This window comes from Mastomys coucha, unplaced genomic scaffold (genome assembly GCF_008632895.1).
Source record: "Mastomys coucha isolate ucsf_1 unplaced genomic scaffold, UCSF_Mcou_1 pScaffold21, whole genome shotgun sequence".
Lineage (NCBI taxonomy): Eukaryota > Metazoa > Chordata > Mammalia > Rodentia > Muridae > Mastomys > Mastomys coucha.
Window position 1 is genome coordinate 119503499 of NW_022196904.1, and position 23947 is coordinate 119527445.

At 39.3% G+C, this 23947-nt stretch overlaps 1 protein-coding gene and 1 long non-coding RNA gene across 5 annotated transcripts in view; one reads left to right on the forward strand and one right to left on the reverse strand.

Annotated features, from left to right (window-relative positions):
- The window catches only part of Ate1 (arginyltransferase 1), a 113268-nt gene that overhangs the window by 31044 nt on the left and 58277 nt on the right, over positions 1–23947 (reverse strand). The gene's annotated exons all lie outside the window — the stretch shown is intronic.
- LOC116103081 lies at positions 12897–16152 on the forward strand. The gene is made up of 3 exons (XR_004123383.1): positions 12897–13154; positions 15077–15226; positions 15892–16152. It is a non-coding gene; the product is annotated as an uncharacterized LOC116103081 (long non-coding RNA).

Genomic DNA, 23947 nt, shown 5'->3' on the forward strand with positions numbered 1-23947 from the left:
GAAGAGGGCATCAGATCTCATTACGGGTGGTTGTGAGCCACCATGTGGTTGCTGGGATTTGAACTTATCGGTGCTCTTCCCCACTGAGCCATCTCACCAGCCTGGACTTAGTCGTTCTTATGTCTGGTTTTTTGTTTGTTTCTGTAGGTCTGTATGTGTCTGTGTATGTGTGCATGTGTGTACAGTATAGGAGACTGAACCTCTATGCATTTTTTACAAACCCTACACCACAGAGCTACATTAAATCCCTGGCCTCCTTTTTTCTTTATTTTAAAAAATAATTTTAAAAATTACAAAACAGGGTCTCACTAAGTTGTCCTGAGAACCTTTGAAGTTGGAACCCTCCTGTCTTATGCTCTTGAATTGCTGTAATTACAGGCCTTCACCACAAGGTCAGGCATATTACCTACTTTAAGTTTTTCTTGATGTCACACCCTCAATGAAACCCATCAATCCTCCTTACTCTTCTTCCCCTGTAGGGCATATCAACATTCTTGTTTATATTTTGTTAATCTGTACTTATCTAAAACTTGTTATAATATAGGGACAGAGATTTTATTTTCAGCCTAGGTTTCTCACTGGTGTTCAGTAAACAAATGATAGATGAATCAATAATGAATCTAGCACCACACCCCACCTTTGCTTCTTTCTTATAAACATGGTGAGTGTTCTGCTTTATGTACTAATATAGCATGCAGGAGTCGAGCAATAGTTGTTGAGTTCACACTGTGGATGTATCTCTACCATACCTATATTGTACAAAACTAGCTTCCAGCTAGTTTTGGGGAAGCCCAAATGCTGAAAGGCCAAATTCACTATCATGAAGGGTCTACAAACATCACTAAAATTAAAGACATTTCATAGCTGACAAAGTTAGGAACTACTCACAATTTCACTTTTTCTCTCAAAACATTTACTTTTAAAAACTTTGCATTTTCTTTTTAATGAAGAGCATGGTTTTCCTATAAAGATTCACTTAAATGAAGACCATGGAGGAAGGGGCTGAAATGCGGCTTAAGAGCCGCTTTGCTTCCGCTGGTTAAGAGCGCAGTCCTCAGGCTAAAGAGACGGCTTAGTGGTTAAGAGCACTTGCTACAATTCAACAGGACCTGGGTTCAATTCCTAGCACCCATGTGGGATCTCACAACTGTCTACAACTCCATTTCCAGAGAATCCAACACCCTCTCCTGGTGCCAGGCATGCACATGGTACACAGATATACATGTATACACCTATGCACATAAAATAATAAAATCTCAAGAGCATAATCCTCATAATATCTGAATCAAACCTTGTGATAACTTTGAAGTAGTGAAATGGCTTTCTTCTTTTCCAATGGTGGAGGCAGAGTACTAGAGACCAAACCCAGACCTGTGCACGGCCACAAGTACTCCACCTGAGTTACATTCCTAGGTCTCAGACACTGCTTCTACTGTACAGATAAAACAGCAAGATCATGTGATACCAGGGATGAGCTAGGAACTATTAACACTTCCTTTGTTAAATCACAGCTTTATCTAAAATTATTCACATTTTCCCCACATATTTACAAAATAACCTCCAAGGCTTAAAACTCAGAGCCAGTTCAATATATGCACTTGGCATCAAACATGACAAGATGGGCTGGCCCTGCCCATATGCTCACTGCCTATGAAGGAAGAGGAGGCAGCTGTGTCCAGTGACTTGCCAGACAGTAGCACAACAGTTGCAGCACAGCAGTACTGAAAAGAATGAGGACTATACACAAGCTGGTAGTGCATCAAGGGTCGAAGAATCAGCTTCCTCTGGAGCAGCAGCACATAGCCCTGTGCATTATGTAAAGGCTAAGTGGCATCATATCAGAAGTTTAAAAACAAAACAAAACAACAACTACAAGACAAGCCCTCACCAACAGCAAATGCAGATCTAAGACTACACTGCCTGTCTCCCTCTGGCCCTCCAAATCTATACCCACCAAACTTCCAAACAGGAAATGAAAAGAGAAACAACTGCTTCATCTTTACTGCTAGTTATGTGGTCCTGTATCTTCATGGTTTGAACAAGCTTCAGAAACAAATTAATCATGGGCTTTACATTTAAAATGGGAAAGTTGAGTTAGTTATAAAGAGAACTCCATCTTCTCCAGAAAAACAACAACAACAACAACTTCCATACGGTCCAATTCATTGCTATTACCTTTCCTCTTAACATAGACTGACATATTTGAAGCAAGGTTCAAGCTCATGAATAGATTGCTATATAATCTGGTATTATCTAGAGAAATATCATGAAATGTGGGCTCTAAAACAGTATTCTGATTCCTTTCATCTTGTTTCATCTCCTGCCTTCTCAGATTCCCATCAAAGCACTGTTTACCATTGGACACAAAATTGATCAGAAATAAAAGAACATTGTAGTCTTTACATTATAATGGAATATGGCCCCCATACATAAAGAAAGCAATAACCCGAGTAAATACTCATCTTTAAATAATTTACATTGTTAAAAGAACTACTTTTTAATTGTAGTAAATCCAGAAACACTTCTAAATGCTTAGCATCTTTTCAAATTTTCTTTTTGGCCTTTGGAAAATGAAGTATGTGAACCCTTATATATTTGGGGCCATGCATGCTTGCAAAGCTGAGATGTAAAAATTCTCTTTGAATATTGTACTTTGTTAAAGTTTAAACATTTAAATGAAAAGTTATTTCTTTAATTAAAGTTAAAGGATTTGAGACTTTTCTGAGAAAAAAAAATCAGAGAAAAGTAAAGAAATGCTTTCATATGATATTCACTCAAGTTACATTCTTGGCTTTTAAATGGAAACATCTGGGGATGGGCTTGGCAGATTGTAATAAAATTGAAGTTACCAATTCACACCCTGCCATTTTGAGGGTATTTTGTTTTTACAGTTTTCAAATCAAAACCAAACGGACTTCCCTTTGAACTCTGGTACCAACCAAAGACCTTTATGGGATTTTACTTTCAAGAATACTTTGTAAATATTTTGTAAAATGGGAAGGATTTCATGAGCATTTGAGAACAGGCTAAACTAATAGAGTCTGTTTTGAAAGTTCAAGTTAAACTGAAATTTAAGTATACAGAAAAAGATGAGATCAATGAAACATGCACAGACCACTCACTTCCCTGCCCCTGACTAAACACCAATAGCAATGTACAAAAAAGAAGCCTCAGACATTGAAGTCTTTTTATCAGGTAAAACTGGTATCGGTATCTCACTTTCCACAATAAACCTATTGACTTTACTAAAACCAATTGCTCTAACACTACCTAAGCAAAAACAGTTCAAAATGACCCACTAGAGTAGACTGCACTGCACCGCCCCTCAGGTCAGAAATTGAGGCTTATTAAACCCAGTCCCTTCCCTGAAAGACAACACCAATGGAATCTCATCTCAGAGTACTGCAGCAGACCCTTGCTCCTGGCTTCGTTACATAAACAGAGATTGACTTTATCGGTTCCCAAGAGAGTGCTTTAGAAGTAACTCGAGCTGCTCTGTTTTCAAGCACTGTGGTTGTGCCACACTCAGCTGGTGAGGTGCGCTGGGGCCAGTAAAGACAAAGAGCCTAAACATCTGAATCCATTTGTGCTCCCAAATCTGAACACCAACAGATGTACTCCATGTGCTGCTAGGCTAAGCTTTGAAATTTTAAAAATACATATTTTTTCCACTGACAAACAAAAAGTGATGGTATTCTGTGTTTCTTTAATTAAAATCCAAGGGTTCTCAAAGGCTCCAGGACTTACTTTAAAGCTTCTTTAAGACTAGGATATTTATTTTGCTATTGGCAAATAATAGAGAATAAAGATTCTAATTTAGTTTTAATCACAATCTTTGCTTTTACTTTGGAAACCCAGAGTCCCTGAGTTAATCCTTTTTCTTCTGGAAAATACAAAGAAAGCTTGTAAAGAAAAGATTCAGGGAGTCAACTTACAGTGCAAATTTAATTTCAACTAAAGGGTCACAAGTTGAAAAGGATAAGGAAAAAAAATGAATGAATCAGGACAAAAAAAATAATATTCAAAGAAAAAAAGTAAAATTCAAAGCCTTAATTTCTGTTGAGGATACATGAGAGAATGTGTGTGTGTATGTGTGTGTGTGTATATGTGTGTGTGTGTGTGTGTGTATAAGTGAGAGAGAGAGAGAGAGGAAAAAGGGAGGGAGGGGGGAGAGAGGTAGAGGGAGGGGAAGAGAGAGAGAGAGAGTGTGTGTGTGTGGGGGGGGTTATAGACCATCTAGAGAACAGAGTGGCTCTCTCTCTCTCTCTCTCTCTCTCTCTCTCTCTCTCTCTCTCTGTGTGTGTGTGTGTGTGTGCGTGTGTGTGTGTGTGTGTGTGTGTGTGTGTGTGTGGTTTATAGACCACCTAGAGAACAGAGCAAACAGAGACCATCTAGAGAACAGAGTGGTTATCAGTGTGTGTGTGTGTGTGTGTGTGTGTGTGTGTGTGTGTGTGTGTGTGTGTGTGTGTGTGTGTGTGTGTGTGTGTGTGTGTGTGTGTGTGTGTGTGTGTGTGTGTGTTTTATAAACCAGCTAGAGAACACCTAGACCATCTAGAGAAGAGAGTGGCTATCTGCTTGTCAGGCTTCAGAAAGAGGACTCAGAGCCCTTATTCTGCACTACCTCAAAACATGCAATGAGGGTGGAGTTGCATGCAACAGCTGACAAGATACTCAGGTGAGGGTCTCCTCCTGAAGGGTTGTAAACACTTAACAAGCCCAGTTGGAATGACCTCTTTGTCAAGAAGCACAAATGAACTCCCCAAAATGGCAGCTCTTTGGTTCTGCAAATAGTCCTGTAGAAGTATTAAATCCCAGGCTAAAACCATGTTCTGTCTTGTCATTTTTGCACTCAGTGGGTCACTGTTAAATGCCTACCACTTACTAGAGTTCACACCAAGGTCTTGGGTATGTCATGGTGAATTCTGCCGTTTGGGTTCTCAATGACCTTGTAATCTAAGAGGAAAGACAAAATTTACGGTAGTTGCCATACAGAAACATAAGCTTATAATTTATAATGAAGTATGGCAATGCTATCAAGAACAAAACCATCAGAACAACAAGGAAGCCTAAGTGAGACCTGAGGTACGGAGTCAGTGTTCTGGGAAACATCATGTGAATTTCTAGAGTACAGTGAACAACTCAACAGTCTGTTGGGGTTCTCTGTGTATATGCTGTTTGTCCTTCAACATCAGGTCCTCCTCCCCAAACCCCAATGTACTATTTTCTAAATACATAAGTTTTACCATTTTTTGTGCCTAAAAATGCTATTATAGACTAAGTTTCCAATAAATACTTACTGAAATACTTATTAAGATGAACTGTGTCCAATTATATTTCTTAAAGAGCATCAGAGAATCTTTAAAATAGATGGGCCTTACATCTTGTTATTAATGTATTTCATTTTAGTGTTTTCAAAAAGGTGAAGAGGTGGGAAGGTAAAAATTAAGCGAGCCAGGAAAGTCTAATTACTAGTGAAACCAAGATTAGAAACGTAGAATACTCTTTTTCTGCTCGGATTCTCCAGATACCATCAGTGGTAGTCTAGGCACCTGTCTCCGTCTGGAGTCAGCAGTGTTCTCAGCTCTGCGGATGAAGACCCGGGCCAGCTAGAGACACTTATGACACGGTCCCTGAGATGGCTCTGCAGAAACAGACTCTTGCTTCTTACTTGTTCATTCTTCCAAAAATCTCGAAGTCCCAAGTCAAACAAATGTTTTTAAAAAGTTCTCAGCAAATATATAATTTTAATAAGGTCAGTAAACTATCTCTAACTGGAACTATTGTGGTTTTTTTCCAGAATATAAAAACACCAAATGTTTCCCAGTGCCCCAAAATCTTAAATTATAAAGGTCTGTTTATTGCACAGCTGAGGACAATGAGAAGCTGGCTGTCTAACCTTGTGTTCCTCCCAGGGGTGTGATCTTTGCTAATCATTCTTCTTTTTTTTCCCCCCTGCCTGATGGAAAATTCATCACAAATGACTTCAATAATTCAGGTTTTAGGATAACTTTCTTTCCCTCAACTGTGCAGCAGCAGGGGTCCTGTAGAACGGACATTCTATACCCTTAGATGCCACCAGTATTCTGTGAGCTTGTGAAGACAACAGCTTAACAGCTTTTGTAGAGTGTCTATATTTAGCACATTCTAAAGACACCGCAAGGCTGGTGGCCTTCTCTTCTAATGATCAATTAACTATTAATTACATAGTCCTTTTTATTCATAAAATGAACAAATCATCAATTTCACTGAATTTTAGTTAAATAAATGTGAAAGAATGAATTGTGATACAAAGTCCAAAGAGTCTTAGATTTTAGTAAATTTCAGTGAATACTGTACATAATTATACTACTTCACAGCCCTGACAGCACAGGTACAGTGTGTGAAACCCCATAAGAGCAGAGTACCACTGTCACCATAAATGTTAGAATTTTATCTATTTATTATAGTAACCATTACAAAACCACATATGCATTAATGCCAAAAAATGTTTTTAAATTTTATTTTAAATATTTTCATATGTGGTTTCTAAGTATCATTTAGGGCCAATCATCACTTATCCACCCAGTAACAGTTTGCAGAAATCAAAACAGCACAATTACCATTTTATCACATCAGCAATTTGTGGAGAAAGCATGGATACAATTGAATCTGAAATCTACAACTTCCAGATGTGAGAAAGTGTAATCCCGACAAGCTACTATTACACAGAACCTGCAGCCATGCTATTTTTTCAGAGAGATTCCAAGTTTGGGATGTTGAGTGTGTCTGGAAGCTGCTGATACACAGGCCAAGGACCTATCAGCTGCTAAAATATTGTTTTTTGGTGACACAGCATCTAAGTAACTCAAAGTAGTAGCAAGCACACTTTCTAGCAATGCTTTTTATATCAGCATGAACTCTCAGAACTGAAGATACTGAATGTATTAGACTCCACTGCAGTTGCCCCTTTTTGATGCTCAATCTGTACACATTCTGGCCAGTGGGAGCCAATTTAGGTTGTCTTGTGTTTCCAACATAACCCTAATAGTTTATGATAGCTTCCATGCTTTTGCTGACTTCTTTTTATCTTCAGAGACTATTTATTAAAGTCATCTTAACAACCCTCAGATCTGACTGCGTGTTTCTGAGCTATGGGCTTAAGATCTATCACCAAATACACTAAGACTGCGTGGAGCTACTTACTCTGAGAGAAGACAATGGTCACTGAGCACTGTACTCATTATCTCTGCACAAACAGCAGGAAGCACTTACACTACAGCACAAAGAATCACCAAGACAGAGCCAAGCATAAGCTTTCCAAAGCATCTCTACTACAGGTCTAGCTAAGATAAATTTTAAAAAATCTAAAAACTAGAGTCAATCAATGGAGTTTTATAACTTATAAAATGTTGGTGAATATATGTAATTAAATAATTTTATATTAGTAAAAGTAAAAAGTCAGTATCCACTGGCTACTGTGAACTGATCACTATCCTGTCTGCTACCTATATACTACCACACTAATCTTCTCAAGGACTCTCTATAAAGGGCTGGCCATTATCTTCTCTTATAGATAGACATAGGCTCAGAAAGGCTGGACAGTAAGGCATGATAGTAAGGTTTGAACTCAGCTCTCTGTCTTTGGAAACTACATCTTTACTCTGTTATTTCTCTAGTAAAAATGTTAAACTAAAATGCTTAAGTTCTATAAGTATGTATAATAGAGCTTCAATAGCATTTGATTAAACATTCACAAATTACTAAGATTATAAACCAGTGTTCAGAAATTGAAAAGGCTTTTACCACTGGGTAAAAAGTTGTGTTAAAAAAAAGTGGTCTCCAAGTATGAGCTCAGCTCAGATGAGTAACTGGCTTGGGAAAAGGCACCATGCCTGTAGAGAATCTAGCAGGGGCCACATTAGACAAGTGTGCTAATTCAACATTGCTGACCCTGAAACAAATGGACAGGAAAGGACTTGTGATGTAAGGTCCTGAGTCTAACACCTCTCCTGCAGCTCTGAAGCTTCCTAACTGTTAAACTCAGCACACGTCTGTCAAGCCTGGCATGTCAACTGCACCCCACGAAGGCTCTTCTGCATCAGGAGACTAAGCTGACTTACACAGACAACAAACAATAAAATATTACCACATATCACCTAGCTGGCTAAAATTCAAAACAATGGCCATAGTGTCAAATATAAAAGAACAAAATAACCTGAGAAACAAAATGAGTATTATAATATTGGATGGTAACACAAAGTTTAAGGTTACTTACTACCTGTTGGTGAGTTCACACTATGAATAAAGAAATGGAAGACAGAGACAAACCTTATGCAGATTCTCTTAATACAAACTAGATAGTCTCCTTCAAGAGATGAATCTCAGTTCAGGTAGATTAGATGTACTGTTAGAAGGGAACTGTATCTCTGTGGCATTATTTCATAAAAGTCCACCAATTCAGTTTAACCAGAAGACCCACAACTCAAGATTAGGAGACCTTCTCTTGAGTATCTGACAGCACTACTCAAGATTTTCAATGTTAAAAACAAAGCAAGAAAGACTAAGAAACTATCATAGCCCAAAGGAGAACGGGCAGACAACTAAAAACAGCTAGTGACCTAGACTGGGTCTAGGATGGAGCAAGGTATTAGAGTAGAACCTTGTGAAATCGAAATAGGGTGTGGTCATTAGTCAATCAGGTCCCAACAATGATTTCTCTGATTTTAATAATGTATTTGAGGGAATACTCTAGAAGCAAGCTGTAGTACACACCTGTAATCCTAGAACTCAGTAGTCTAGGACAAGAGAATATTTAGTCTAAGTCAAATCTGGGTTGTATACTAAGACTATGTTTCAAAAAAATAAAAACAAGCCGGGCAGTGGTGGTGCACGCCTTTAATCCCGGCACTTGGGAGGCAGAGGCAGGCGGATTTCTGAGTTCGAGGTCAGCCTGGTCTACAGAGTGAGTTCCAGGACAGCCATGGATACACAGAGAAACCCTGTCTCGAAAAACTAATCAAAATAAATAAATAAATAAATAAATAAATAAATAAATAAAAAAAAACAGGTACTGAAGAGATGACTAAGCAGCTAAGAACTCTGGTGGCTTTTCCAGAGGACCTCAGTTTGGCTCCTAGTACCCAGATGGGAGCTAACAATTGAATCTAACTCCAGTTCCAGGCAATGAGATGCCCTCTTCTGACCTCCAGAGGCACTGACTGCATGTGGTACACAAACATACATGAAGGCAAAACACTCATACACATAAAACAGTTTTTAAATTGAAATGAAAATAAAACATTCTCTGTGTTCCCTTTATAAATAAAAAATTATTCTAAACAAATTATTTTTAAAAATTCATTCAAAGTATCAGCTCTTAACTTTTATATCAATGAATGTTTACCTCCTCTGAGCGTCATAAGCACATCAAGTGCCCATAGAGGCCAGAAGAAGGCATCAGATCCCCATGAAACTGGAGTTCCACATGAGCACTGAGAATTGAACTTGGGTCCTCTAGAAGATCAGTGTTCTTTACCACTGAGACATCTTTTCATCCCTCAAAGTACCAAATTAGAGCAACTTTTATATCAATGAATTAACAAACTTTCTATTTTAATCTTTGATTTAGTAAAAGATCCCTGAATTGTCACATATGTTTTGCAAATTATCAGAAGACAATGCAGGTACCACATGTTCCCAATAGGATATCATAAGTACACTTTATTACAATGGCTCTGCTTCTAAAAACTTTAAAACAAAACAAAACAAACAAAACCAGCTTCACTGTGGAAAAAGAGAGAGAGAGATCTCAACCTAAGCAACAGTATTAAAGACTGTTGGAATATGTTATTTGTTTTGGTTGAAGTATGGGAAGAAAGCTATCTAACATTGATAATTGGAAAAATAGGTATCATGACAGTCTTTTCATAACTGTGGACGTTCTTCACTGATAATACCCTAAATTATACTAATAGTTTCACAAGTTTCACATTAATTTAAAGTTTACTCACAAGGTACATTCTAAAGTCATAGCTATGGACATTTCCTGTTCCATATAATAAAAGCAATTGTTTTCTTTAGAGTCACAAGCTCTTATCATTCACTGATAAAATATCTGTCAAACAGCCAAGACAAGAAAAACCAAAATTTTCCATTTCTGATAAAAAATAAAGCATTCAAATTAAAGAGCAGTTCAGCTGGCATGCCCCATGACTGCAAGAATGTCTTCCCTGAGGCAGCTTTTGTCCTGTGGGACTGAGCAGAAGTGCATGATGTATGCTACCCATAGAATTTTCACTTTTACCAAGCTCCTTCCTCCCCACTAATCACTCAGCGTTGGGCAGATTAAGTAGTACTGGTCACAGACACCTAGCACCCTGAGAAAAGGCAGCAAGATCTGCCTTAGGTGCTACTCCCTTTAAAGCACATCTCCTGCTAGTAGACAAGGTTGTTACAGTAGCCTTTTGCTTGAGGACACAAACAAATTCACTCTTGATCCCCTTAAGAAACTCATACTAATATGCAAACAGAACACACTATTATATACCTAAGCTTATAGAGACAAGCATAGAAATATTAGCTACAAGAGTCAGGCTCCCAAAGTTCCAGACTACCTAGCAAGAGGAAAACAGGATCCAAAAGCTTCATGGATACAAAATGATACTCAAAAATGGGCAAGCAGTTATTTATGTCCCATCAGCAGCAGGAAGCCCTGATCTCTGTTTTCATCTGCTCCTAACTCTCAGCTTTTGCTTCCCCTGCCATCTAAGGTCCTCTCATCTTGATTATCTTTTGATGCATTGGCCCCTTTGAAAATCAGATAAAAGAAAGTCAAGGTCTCTACTCTCTAGATAAATGTGTCTTGTAACAAAAGTTTTCTACAATGGCCAATTTTGCACAGTTGGAAAACCTAATGTTTTTTGCTTGCTTTTTCTCTTTTGAATATCCTCACTGTAACCATGGATCCTCTTCACAGTCCAATCCCAGCATTATCTTTAAAGAAGAGGATCTCATAGTTTTGTTCATCTACTCTTTAGGAGCCAAAGTTTTAATGCTGAGTCGTGCATGACTAATCTACCCTAGAACAGCTGGCTGACTTTGGGTGAGGTATCCATCTCCTAGCCAAGATGTCAGGGTCACACAGTACTAAATATGGTGACCTACAGTCAAAGGCAACATTTTCTTCAGCAGAGTCTATGGGATAGCAATTTTCTCAGAAAAGACATGTGAACATAGCATACACCTGAATAAAAAGGCAAACATAACAGGAGGGAAAAAAACAACTGAAAGATTACAGTAAGTTAAATGAGTTAGACTAACTGTAAAGTAACTGCAATGCACTGGTAGAAATAAGGAAGCACATTTGCATAATAATACACCTCCAGGCAAACAGAGGAGAATCAGGAAGAAAAGGGAAACCTCACAGACAAAGCAAAGGAACCTGGATTTAAGAGAACCATGTGAAATAGAGATTTCTAGCAAAATGATTCCCATGTACCACGTAAGTCATCTTTAAATAACACATGTCTCAGGCCACACACAAATGACAGGAGCAGGGGCCTGGCAGAAATTGCTGAAGGTTCTCCTAGCAGTGGGCACCTTGCTTCTTAGCACTAGCACTTCTAACTTTCTGCTGCATGGCTAAGATAATTACGCTGCTCAAAGTTTGTTGATGACAAGAAGTTTGACAGTAAGGCATATGAATGCATTAAATTTAGATATCACAGGTATATACTTTTGGAGCTAGCACTCAAAAGACTAAGACATAAGCATTACAAATTGGAGGCCAGCCAGGAGTTTAAGACTGGGCTATACAGCAAGACTCTCAAACAAACAAGCAAATCATTTAGTATGAGAAATATCTCACAAAGGTTCTATCTTTTTGTTAATGGTTTTGGTTTTTTGAAACAGTTTCATATAATTTGACTGTTCTCAAACTTCCTATGTAGCTGAGGATGATCTTTAATTCTTGATTCATGCTCTAACATATTAGCTACCTCCCAAGTGCCTGGATTACAAGCATGTGCCACCACACTGTCTTCAGATGGCCTACTTGTATGAGGAAAGCTGAAGGATAAAACTCTCTCTATATCTGAAGGCCTAAACTATGACAGAATACGTCAGGGCAGTGGGAAGGAAGAAAGCTGGCTTTACCTCTAACAACAGAAGCCAGGTAGGATACAGTACAACAGTGCTCACAGCCATCCATGGCTTCACTTACCACAATTTCAGTTACTTGTGGTTAACAAGGGCCCAAAGTATTACATATAAAATTCCAGAAGAAATTTATAACTGTGTGCTATTCTAAGTACCATGATAAAATATCAAGCCATCTTGTTTTGCTCTAATGGGGCATAAATCATCCATCTGTCTACAGAATACCCAATGCTACCTGACCGTTAAGTTACTATTGAAAGACCCCCAGAACTGGGGAGATCCTTACTCAAGTCTCGGGATGACACGACCACTCAATGACTCATGAGAGACTGAACTTGCTGCAATCACATGAGGTTTATTGGGGATACCGGTACCGAGGTTGATCTCATGACCTTGCTAGTCAGAGGAGTTCGACCCCCGGGGTCGATCTCGTGACCATGCTGGCCAGAGTTCGACGCCGAACACAAGAAGTGTGGGATATTTAACCCACAAGTTGGGGGCAGGGAGAGGGTTACCAAGGAAACAGAACATAAACAGTGGAAACTTTCAGAGGGACCTGACCCAAGGTATTCAGTTAGGGAGGGAAACACATTCATTCTAGGAATGTAATCTTCATCTACTGGTTGGCAGGGTGGAGAGCCTCGTAAACCAGTAGACCTTCATTCCTAGTTCCGCCCTCATTGTGGATCATTCAGGAGGGGCAGGTATAAGGAACCAGAGCCCTGAGGCTCTGGGTTAGCAAAGTTCCTGGAACTAGCTACTCCACCTTTTTTGGCTTGTGGCAGAGGTCTTCCATGCCCCTTTTTAGGTAAAAGTTATACATTATACATTCTAAGATTCTCCAGCCTTTCACTATGTAGTAGTCTCTGGTTATAAGACTGTCCCAGAAGCATCTGCTGCATCCAAATAACCCCATTTTATTTAATAATGGCCCTTAAGCACAAAAGTGATGCTGGAAATTCAAACACACCAAGGAAAAGCCATCAAGTTCTTCCTCTAATGTGAAGGGTAAAAGTGTGGTAAGTTATTTTTACAGAACCCATTCACATACCATTTATGATATAGTATGCTGACACAATCTCTGCACTTTAGTACTAGTAAATGTTAATGTGTGTGTGTGTGTTGAGTACGCATGGTCAAATACATGATGGGGGGGTGTGTTACAGCATACATATGGAGGTCAGAGGACATGAATTTCAGGGATCCAGCTCAAGTTACCAGGCTTGCACAGCAAGCACTTTATCCACTGTGCCATCTTTCCATCCCTGTTAATGTTATACCTAAATTACGAAGTACCAACTTTGTCACAGATATGCATGCATAGGAAAAAAATACAAGTTTCAGAGTTTTCTGTAGTTTCTCCCATTCTCTGAGGATCTTGGATGGCCTTTATGAAGAAAAGAGGTATACCACAAACCAAAAAAGTTAAAAACACATACATAAACTTACACTTCTTAAAAACAACTCAGTTTTTAAAAAATTTTTAATCTTATTTTATGTATGTTTTACCTGGAATACACTGTGTAACATGTGCATGCCTGGTGCTTAAAGAAGCCAGAAAAGTTTCAGATGCCTGGAAATAGAGTCACAGATAGTTGTGAGCTAACTTGTGGGTGCTGGGAATCAAACTTGGATCCTCCAAAGGTCACTGAGCCGTATCACTCCTCCCCTAAAACAACTCAATTTTAAAAGATCATATTATTAAAATATTAAAAGATTATATTAAAAGATTTATACTCCTTAGTCTAAAATGTGCCTGACATCTCTGACTCAGAATGTTGAAAATGAGTGAAACCATATGCTACTCCAACAGCGTGCTCAGTGTACTGACAAGGTGAACGGCATCTGCTGCCTGAGTGAAAGCAATCCAACTGACTAGACTGTTGTGATGTCATCAAATTTCTTTTTATGTCTGCAATGACTCCTAAAAACTAAGAACTCAAACCCTAAAGAATATCTTATTTGTGCTGGTACTGCTGCTTTTATAAGTCCTCAAGACAAATACAGACAGATATAGACAGATCTTTGCAAATTCAAGCCCAGTCTGGTCTACAGAGTGAGTTCCAGGATAGCCAGGGCTATACAGAGAAACCTTGTCTCAAAAAAACAAAAAACAAACAAACAACAAAAAAAATCATTTCAAGTTTGTTATGATCAAAACCAATCAATTTGTACTTTACTTTTTTTTTTTAATTTCAAGAGTCAACTTACCCATGAAAACACAACCGTAAAGCCTATAGATTTGAGTAGCAAACCAGTAACACTTTCAACAAGGTCCTTCAACTCTGGGACTTCTGACATTTTTGCCAGGTAATTCCCTGTTATTTGGGCTATCCTGTGCACTACAGAAAACTTTGAAGCACCACTGACCTCTATCTCATTAGAAGCCAGTAACACACATCCTTCATCAACCATCTTAGCTGTGGCCATCAAAAATATCTATAGACACTGCTGTGCCTTATCACTCACCCACCTGAAGCGTCTTGAATGAAAAACAACAGACAATGTTAATTTTAAAATTAACCAGAATGACACAACTAGTGAGTGCAGAATCTATTGTCCTAAACTCAGTATCTGTTCTTGATAAGGTTAAGCAATTCTGACCCAACCCCGAGATGGCTCCAGGAAAGGGTGTTAGGCCCCAAGGGAGTTTCATGTCCCTAGCCCCAGGACGATTTCCCAGAAACAGCTCTGATAAAATACTTCTAAGAAAAACCATAAATTGTCCTGGCTGAAGAACACCTTCCTGGGCCTCTGGGTAATGAAGGTACCCTCCCAGAATGATTGCTGTTACTATAATCTACCCTCTAAAACAATGTATAAAGATGCTTGTAACTAGAATCAGGATCTCCTCCAGTTTCTTGCTTGAGAGACTGCTGAAGGTTGATCTGGTGAGCTGGAAAAATAAGCCTCTTGCTTTTGCATTGTTGTCTCACTCAAGGTCTCCTGACAGGTAAAGACCCTCTGGGGCTTTACATTTGGGGGCTCATCTGGGATCTGAGACTCCAGCCTCCAACATGGGCACTCAAGACCAGCTCCTGGATTAGAGGACCAGGCTCAAGCTCAAGTCTGAGTGTCTGAAGTGTGAAGAGTGAGTGTGTACTTCTCCGTTATTTTACTTTGGCTTACGAGCAAGGGAGATAGCCAAGAGGGCTACTGAACAGGATAGTCAATTAACAGCCAGCCAGCCAGCCAGCCAGCCAGCCAGCCAGCCAGCCAGCCACCTCATAGTGACCTTGGGAGGTCTGGAGGATGCTTCAGACTCCCTGGAGGGAGTCAGGAGGACTCTCCTCCTTTCTGTGCCTGCAGTTATAGCAGTGGACAATTCTGGCAGAGAGACAGTCTAATTCACTCTCTGAAGTCTTGGAGGGTTCAGTTTCAGTGTTTGTTGGTTATCTTGTTCTGTGTTCTTGGACTTGGACCGACTGAGCTTACCCCAATGATTATCTTAGTGACATTGGAAGGAAGTTAAGGAAAGATGAGAGAAGCTGTCTGTTGTAGTAAAAAAGGGCAAATTGGTCACCCTATGTTTCTCAGAGTGGCCTGCCTTTGGTGTAGGGTGGCCCCACACAGGAATCTTCAAAGAGATCTTCAACTTGCCTGTCCTCAGGGCAGTTGAAGGGAAGATTTTTAGACGGGGACTGCATGGTCACCTTGACCAAGTACCCTACATAATAAATTGGAAGAATATGGTGTAGGAACACCCCCCAGCCCCCATGGATAAAAGCCTTTCTTTCCCCAAAACCCACTTCGCAGGTTCTGGCTGTCAGGAAAAAGGAAACGTGGGAGGAAGGATCCAGACCTGAGAAGTTGATCCTCCAAGACCCTTCAACATCAGACCCAGGACAATTTCCCAGAAACAACTCTGATAAAATACTTCTCAGAAAAGCCATAAATTGTACTGGCTGAAGGACACCTGCCGGGGCCCTCTGGAGAACAAAGACACCCTCCCAGGATGACTGCTGTTACTATAATCTGCCCTCTAAAACAACATATAAAGGTGTTTGTAAGATAGAATCAGGATCAGCAAAGTGTAAGTCAGTGTTCACATCTGTACTAGTCAAAAAAGAGAACAGGAACATGAATGCAATATACTCATTAAATATAATACTCTAGTCACCTATTGAGGACAGCCTACCATTATATACAAACAGATGGCTAAATCTGACAAACACAATGTCTGGGTAAAAGTCAGTTAAAATATTACATATACTTCCATTTACATAAAGTATAAAAACAGGCTAAACTAAAATAAGGTCAGAAGACAATGGTAATCTTTGGGAATGGCAAGTAATCACGGGGAATATTATGTGCTAGCCATGATCTGTTTCTTGTTTTAGGTGACACCGAGATGTTTGCCTTATCAAAATGTATCAAGTTATACCCTTAAGACCAATGTAGAGTATATGTGCATGTATGCATAACATATATACATGTGTGTATATATATATATGTATATATATATATACTCTAATAACAAGTCTAATTTTGACAAAACTAATTACAGTCAGGGCAAAGTGATGTACACATTTATGCTACACTAGAGATGAGAATCCTAAATTTTCCTAAGTCTAAAGTTTCTACTAGAACCACCTGCTTTGTATGCAGTACTTACTACTTCCTTTTACTTCCCAGTTTTATCTTCACATTCATCTGCAAAGTGCACACACACACACACACACACACACACACACACACACATATATAGAGAGAGAGACCTACTTTCAATCTATCAATAAATCAGTTGAACATTAGTGACAATGATTCAAGATATCCTGGAGATGAACAAGCAGGAACCTGTCTGATCATCTTCCTTTGCCTTAACATCTACCACGATCTTTTGGACAGAGTAGGTCCTCCATAAACATGAAGTAAACAGATACATCTATAAGACGGGGCTCAAAGGAGCTCCAGAAAAAGAACTTTCACTTGAGAAGAATTCTCAGAAACAGAGATATTACACCTCTAGTTTTGCCAAGTAAGAATGAAAGCAATAGCAGAGAAACAGAATGGATTTATAGTGGCACAACTTTGGTTTAGAAAGAAAGCACCACCCTGACACAAGAAGGGAAAACATTTCTTGTTGAAATACATTGTGTGCAGGTCTGCCTCTGTATATTCAATTGTTCATTCTGTACTGGTGGAGAGCTAAAAGTTGGTAGGATCCCGGTATTGTTATTTCTAGGGTCCATTACAGGTCTCATACTCATATGTTTACTAGCCGAGCAATAATCTAGAATTGTATCTGATTAGCTGTAATAAAAAGAGCTGACAGACAATAAATAGCTGGGCAAAAAGAGGAGGGCAGAACTTCCGGGCAGAGAGAAGGACAGTAGGAGAAGAGGCAGAAGCAGGAGATTTGCCAGGGACACGAAGGTCAGTGGACTGACCAGAGCGAAGAAGAGATAGAGTTGGTGGTGCTAGGATTAGTTAAGTTTAGAGTAGTCAGAAGAAAGGCCTAAGCACAAAAATATTTAAAGCCTCTGTGTCATTATTTATATCTTTGACGGGTCAAGATAGTCACGTTATAAATTCCGACGCTAGGAGCTCAGAGGCAGCAAGTTTGTGGGCATGTAGAAGAGGGAAGCAAAGCACTCTTCTTTAATAGGTCAGGATGGAGTTCAGGCACCAGGATTTTTCCAACATTGCAGATTATTGATTTTTTTTTTAAGGTTAAGAATTATGCACTACCCCTAAACATTTTATTTCATTGCAAAGAGATGACAGAAGTAAATAATATGACATGTGGTTAAAACGAGTGATTTTCCCCAGTTAATATTTAACTTTAAAAAGTAGTGCTGGGCAGTGGTGGCGCACACCTTTAATCCCAGCACTTGGGAGGCAGAGGCAGGCGGATTTCTGAGTTAGAGGCCAGCCTGGTCTACAGAGTGAGTTCCAGGACAGCCAGGGCTACACAGAGAAACCCTGTCTCGAAGGAAAAAAAAAAAAACGGTAGCTAGCTCAGTGGGTAAAGGCATTTATTACAATGCCTGACCACTTGAGTTCTAGACTCAAACTCAACTGATAGGAGAGGACAAACTTGTACAAGTGTTCTCTGCCCTCTCATGTGCTGTAACATTCATGTGCACCCACAAAAACATATAATAAATGTAAAATTAAATAAATACCTGAAGCATTTAGGTTAGCCCAAAATGAAAAACATAATTATCAAAAATCTGATAAATAATAGTATTTACGTGAACTCCAATTCTTTTTTAAAAGTTTTATCTTGCCGGGCCTGGTGGCGCACACCTTTAATCCCAGCACTTGGGAGGCAGAGGCAGGCAGATTTCTGAGTTCGAGGCCAGCCTGGTCTCCAGAGTGAGTTCCAGGACAGCCAGGGCCATACAGAGAAACCCTGTCTCGAAAAACCAAAAAAAAAAAAAAAAAGTTTTATCTTTATTTTTGTATATGCATATGCGTGTGGGTGTTCTATGTGCACAGGAGTGCCTGGGGGCGGGGGGCCAGAAATAGCACTTGATCCCTTTGAGCTGAGGTGCAGATGGCTGTAGGCTGCCTGATGTGGACACGAGGGACTCATACTCAGGTCTTCTACCACAGGAGCAACAAGTGCTTTGAACCAGAGTCATCTTTGGTTTAGATGCTCCTTATGTTGCTAAAAATAAATGAGTCAATGCAAACACTGGGCAAGTGAAATCCATCACCTTGATCTTCATTTTTGCATGTGTAATGAGAGGCTTGCCCAGACAACCCTCAAGGAACTACTTTTGGTTCCAATGTGCCACATGTCTTCACTTGGGACAATTTTGGAAACATAATTTTGTGATGAGTACCAGATACTTCACCTCCCAGTGCCTCTAGGAGACATCAAAATTCCTTACTAAAGTTATTCTGTAGTGATTTATTTTACTATGTCTAATCCATTGGACAGTTGACATTAAAAAGAAAAGAAGATGCTGAATCAAAAGAATCCAGTATTATGTGCTGTGTTGTGGGTAACTGATGACATCATTTGTATTTCTTTCAGTCCAGCAACAGGAAAACGTCACTACCACATGTACTCACACGTAAGACCCTGGGGTGCTAGACCATAGTAAAATATCATTTGCTTGTCTGTTTGGTCAAGAAACTTTGAAGCCCAGGGGTTTCAGTAGCTCAGGATTTTGCTAACACAGCTCTGTTAACGGCAATTAACATTTTTATAGGAGCTTTTATAAGAGTAATGCCAAAACCTTGTTGTGGGCAAAGTCCTGTACAATTCCAGGGGTTTGTCTGCCCACACTCCAGCTGAGGCATTCAGTAAAAGAAGAACTTCTCAAAGATGAATTAGCCCTTTGTTTCTTTTCTGCTATTTCAGAACCCTTTCTGGTGTTTCCACTGATGTCTGGCCATGTCATGACACCAAAGAAGACTGCTTAAAATCACTGTTTATTCTGGCCTGCACACAGGTCTGCTTGAAGAACTTCATGAAAACACCCCTTTCAGAATACACAACAGCCTCTCTGCACCACTGAGAGATAACACTGAGCAAAGTATTTTAAGTTATGCCTAACTTCAGCATACTCCATTTTTACTTTGAAAAGTAATCAAGTAGTTTTTAAATGTATCAAAAACAGGTAAAAAGGAAAATATAATGTAAGCTTGATATGTAAAGAGTAAGGATTTAGAAAATGCTTTTTTGAAAAACTTGAGCAAAATAAGTAAAAATTTTGAAGTAAAACTTTTTAGCACAGAAAGAAAACAGATATGCATAGAGAAGCATAAATATTGAGATGTGAATTAATAAAGAAATTTAGAAAATAACACACCAACGATGGAATAATTAGAAGAAAAAACAAAAAGAGAAATTAAGATTCACCACACACAAAGAAAAAATCTCAACAAAAGCTGAGAGGATTTTTTTTTTTAAATAAAGACTTACTCCATAACCCTAGAAGTTATAAAGATAATATGATCACAGAAACGCATTTATACCAATGGGCCATTAAAAATAAAATGTAGTGGCTACAGAGGTGGGCCAGAGGTTAAGAGCACTGGCTGCTCTTCCAGAAGACCAAGGTTGAATTCTAAGCAGCTACATGGCAATTCACAACTGTCTATAACTCCAGTTCCAAAAGATCCACCACCTCTTCTGGCCTCCTCATGCATTAAGTACATAAGTGAGGCACAGACATACATGTAGGTCAAACACCACACATAAAAATTTATCTTTAACCCAAACCATCTTCAGGAATATAAATGCTGTAAACTAAGGAACCATAAGTAGAGAGGAGAACTTACTATAGCACATGCTGTTTATATAATTATGAAGATGACCACATGGTGATTTCATCTTATAGTGGTCATCCTAAGTAACTCAAACAAAAGCAAAATCTGTTGACATGTGACAATGACTTGCTAATTGAGAGCTTTCAATAAAAACCTTATAAAGATGAACTCACATTAACTACCCAGCATTTCTGGTATAACCACAGAGAAATTCAGTGGTTCTGCAAAACCTCTCACTTTGAGTTGCCATAACAACTGCCCAGGTCAGCTTATTCTAGGACATGCGCCTACATAATCAACACAGGATGATTTTCATCTCTACACCACGCTTCTGTCATCTATTACTGTGTAGCAAACTTCTGTAACACTCAGTAGTCTAAAACAGTAATTTATAACTCGGGACTCCTTGCAGATTATAGAGCTCAGTTGGTGCTTTGCTGTTGGTTTTCTGGATTCAACAAACCATCCAAGGTAGCTTCAGATATCACAGGCAGGCCTCTTTCCAGCAGAGCAACTGGACCTTTTACATGACACCTGGCTCAAAATACAGAAGTGAAAAATGCTGGTCCTTCAAGGCTATAGCCCAGAGACCCTAAACAACAATTTACGTGGGATCCATTAGTCAGTGAAAGTCAGTCACCAGGCCAATCCCATCTAGGGGAGGCAAATGAACACTAACTCTGACAGGCAGGAAAAGGCAGTGACCATGAAGAACTCTATTCAACTCTACATGGAAAAGACAGAATCATCATTTGAGCACGATTCTATGACACTTTCTTACTCAGTAATACAAAGCAGGCAAAAAGAGCTATTTTGTCAATATCAGACCTGCTTTTTATTTCAATATATTTTATGTAACAAATACATAGAGAGGACTATTAATTTGAAAAAATCTGTACAAGAAAATAAAAAATAAAAAAATAAATAAATAACCTTAATGCATCTTCAAACATAGTTAAATACACTTGGTATACTGCTTTATGTACTGCCTTGTAAATATATACAAGCTGTAAATTTCCTTAGTACATGACTCTATGGAGGACAGCAGTTGAATTTGGGTATTTTCCTTCATCTCCACCTTACTTTTTGAAACACAATCTCTTCTCAATCCTGGAGTTCACTGGTCTGTCTGGCCAGCAAGCCACAGAGTCTGCCAGTCCTCCTTGTGCCTAAGCACTGAGGTTAAAGGCATACATACCACATCCAACTCTTTAATGGGTGCTGGATACCAAAGCCAGGTCCCCATCTTACTCAGCAGAGAATTTACCTACTGAGCAGACAACCCAGCCCCTAAGAAACAATCTGAACTAACAATATAAAAATGAAAATCAGTAGCCGTGACCATCCTACAGCTGAGGGCTGATTCTATCAGACACTGCCTTGCTGTGGCAACACCTCTCTGCCCACCTCCTGCTAATTGCCACGCCTCTCTCCAAGTTCCAGTTAGCAAGAAGTCCCGTCTCCAGAGACTGAAGATGAAGCTGCTGATTGGGCCAAGTTGCTGACGAACTTGGGGGAAGGTTTCTGCTTTACCTATCTACCTGTTTGCTTGTATCTCAGAGAATTCAATGAATGATGGTGGACTGAAAAGCACACCATGTGTTGGTCTAATTTTTTTCAAACCCTTCACGCATTTCCGATACCCCAAATTATTTGGGCCTTGACCCCCATTCCAGAAAACCCATTAGTATGAGTGGCTGCTGGCAGCTACAAGTAGTTTCTTGAAAACTCAAGTACTCAAAAACAGTGACTCCTGGAAAATGGCGGCTTTACAAAATAAATTAATACAGAAATCATCCTAACACACCACAGAGACCTAAAAAGTCACTAATGATACAACTTCATGACAAAAGATCTCTCCCTAGAAGATGAAATGTGGACACAGATTAAATGAAAAAGAGTCAAAGGGTTTTTGTTTTTTTGTTTTTTTTGACTTCCAATTCATCCTCTGACACCTATCTTATTTTATAGTCCTGATAGTGTTTCTAAATTCTAAACAAATACTGACCTGGAGATTCTAGAAATAGAAAATTCTTGGAACTCCAAGTTACATTTTCATTCACCACTATAGATACCTTTCAAAACATTTAACAAATAAGAAATGCTAATTTTAATACTATTGTCAGTATTGAAGCAATGGAGAATGCCAGCAAACCTTACTTGGTACTATTCTGATAACCTAACACATAAAATGTAGGTCAGCAGTACTACACAGAATCTTAATTTCAGGTTGTCAATTTACAATGTGATTTTGCTTCCAAAACGTATTACTCCTTGGAACATTACTCTATATACTTTTCTTAAAAAACAAACAAACAAGCAAAAACAAAAAAACAAACAAGCAAACAAACAAAACTTTGATCTATTTCTTATTGGATATTTTCTTTATTTACATTTCAAATGTTATCCTCTTTTCTGCCCCCCCAAACCCCCTATTCCATCCCACCTCCCCCTGCTTCTATGAGGGTGCTACGCCACCCACCCACATACCCACCCACTCCTGCCTCCCTACCCTGGCATTCCCCTACACTGGGGCATCAAACTTTCACAGGACCAAGGGCTTCTCCTCCCACTGATGCCCGACAAGACCATCCTCTGCTACATATGCGGCTGGAGTCATGGGTGGCTCCATGTGTACTCCTTAGTTGGTGGCTTAGTCTCTGGGAGCTCTGAGGGGTACTGGTTAGTTCATATTGTTGTTTGTCCTATGGGGCTGCAAACCCCTTCAGCTCCTTGGGTCCTTTCTCTAACTCCTCCAGTGGGGACTCTATGCGCAGTCCAAAGGTTGGCTGTGAACATCCACTTCTGTATTTGTCAGGCTCTGGCAGAGTCTCTCAAGAGACAGCTATATAAGGCTCCTGTCAGCAAGCACTTGTTGGCATCCACAATAGTGTCTAGGTTTGGTGACTATATATGGGATGGATCCCCAGTGGGGCAGTCTCTGGATGGCCTTTCCTTCAGTCTCTGCTCTACACTGTCTCCATATTTCTCCTCCCTTGAGTATTTTGTTCCTCCTTCTAAGAAGGATTGAAGCATCCACAAGCTTCTTCTTGAGCTTCATGTGATCTGTGGATTATATCTTGGGTATTCCAAGCTCTTGGGCTAATATTCACTTATCAGTAAGTGCGTACCATGTATGTTATTTTGTGCATGATATTTTCTAGTTCCATCCATTTGCCTAAGAATTTCATGAACTCATTGTTTTTAATAGCTGAGTAGTACTCCATTGTGTAGATGTACCACATAAATGACACCGTTTACAATAGTCACAAATAACATAAAATACCTTGGTGTGACTCTAACCAAGCAAGTGAAAGATTTGTATGACAAGAACTTCAAGTCTCTGAAAAAAAGAAATCGAAGAAGATCTCAGAAGATGAAAAGATCTTCCATACTCATGGATTGGCAGGATTAATATAGTAAAAATGGCCATCTTGCTGAAAGCAATCTACAGAATCAATACGATCCCCATCAAAATTCCAACTCAAGTCTTCATAGAGTTAGAAAGAGCAATCTGCAAATTTATTTGGAATAACAAAAAACCCAGGATAGCAAAAACTATTCTCAACAATAAAAGAACATC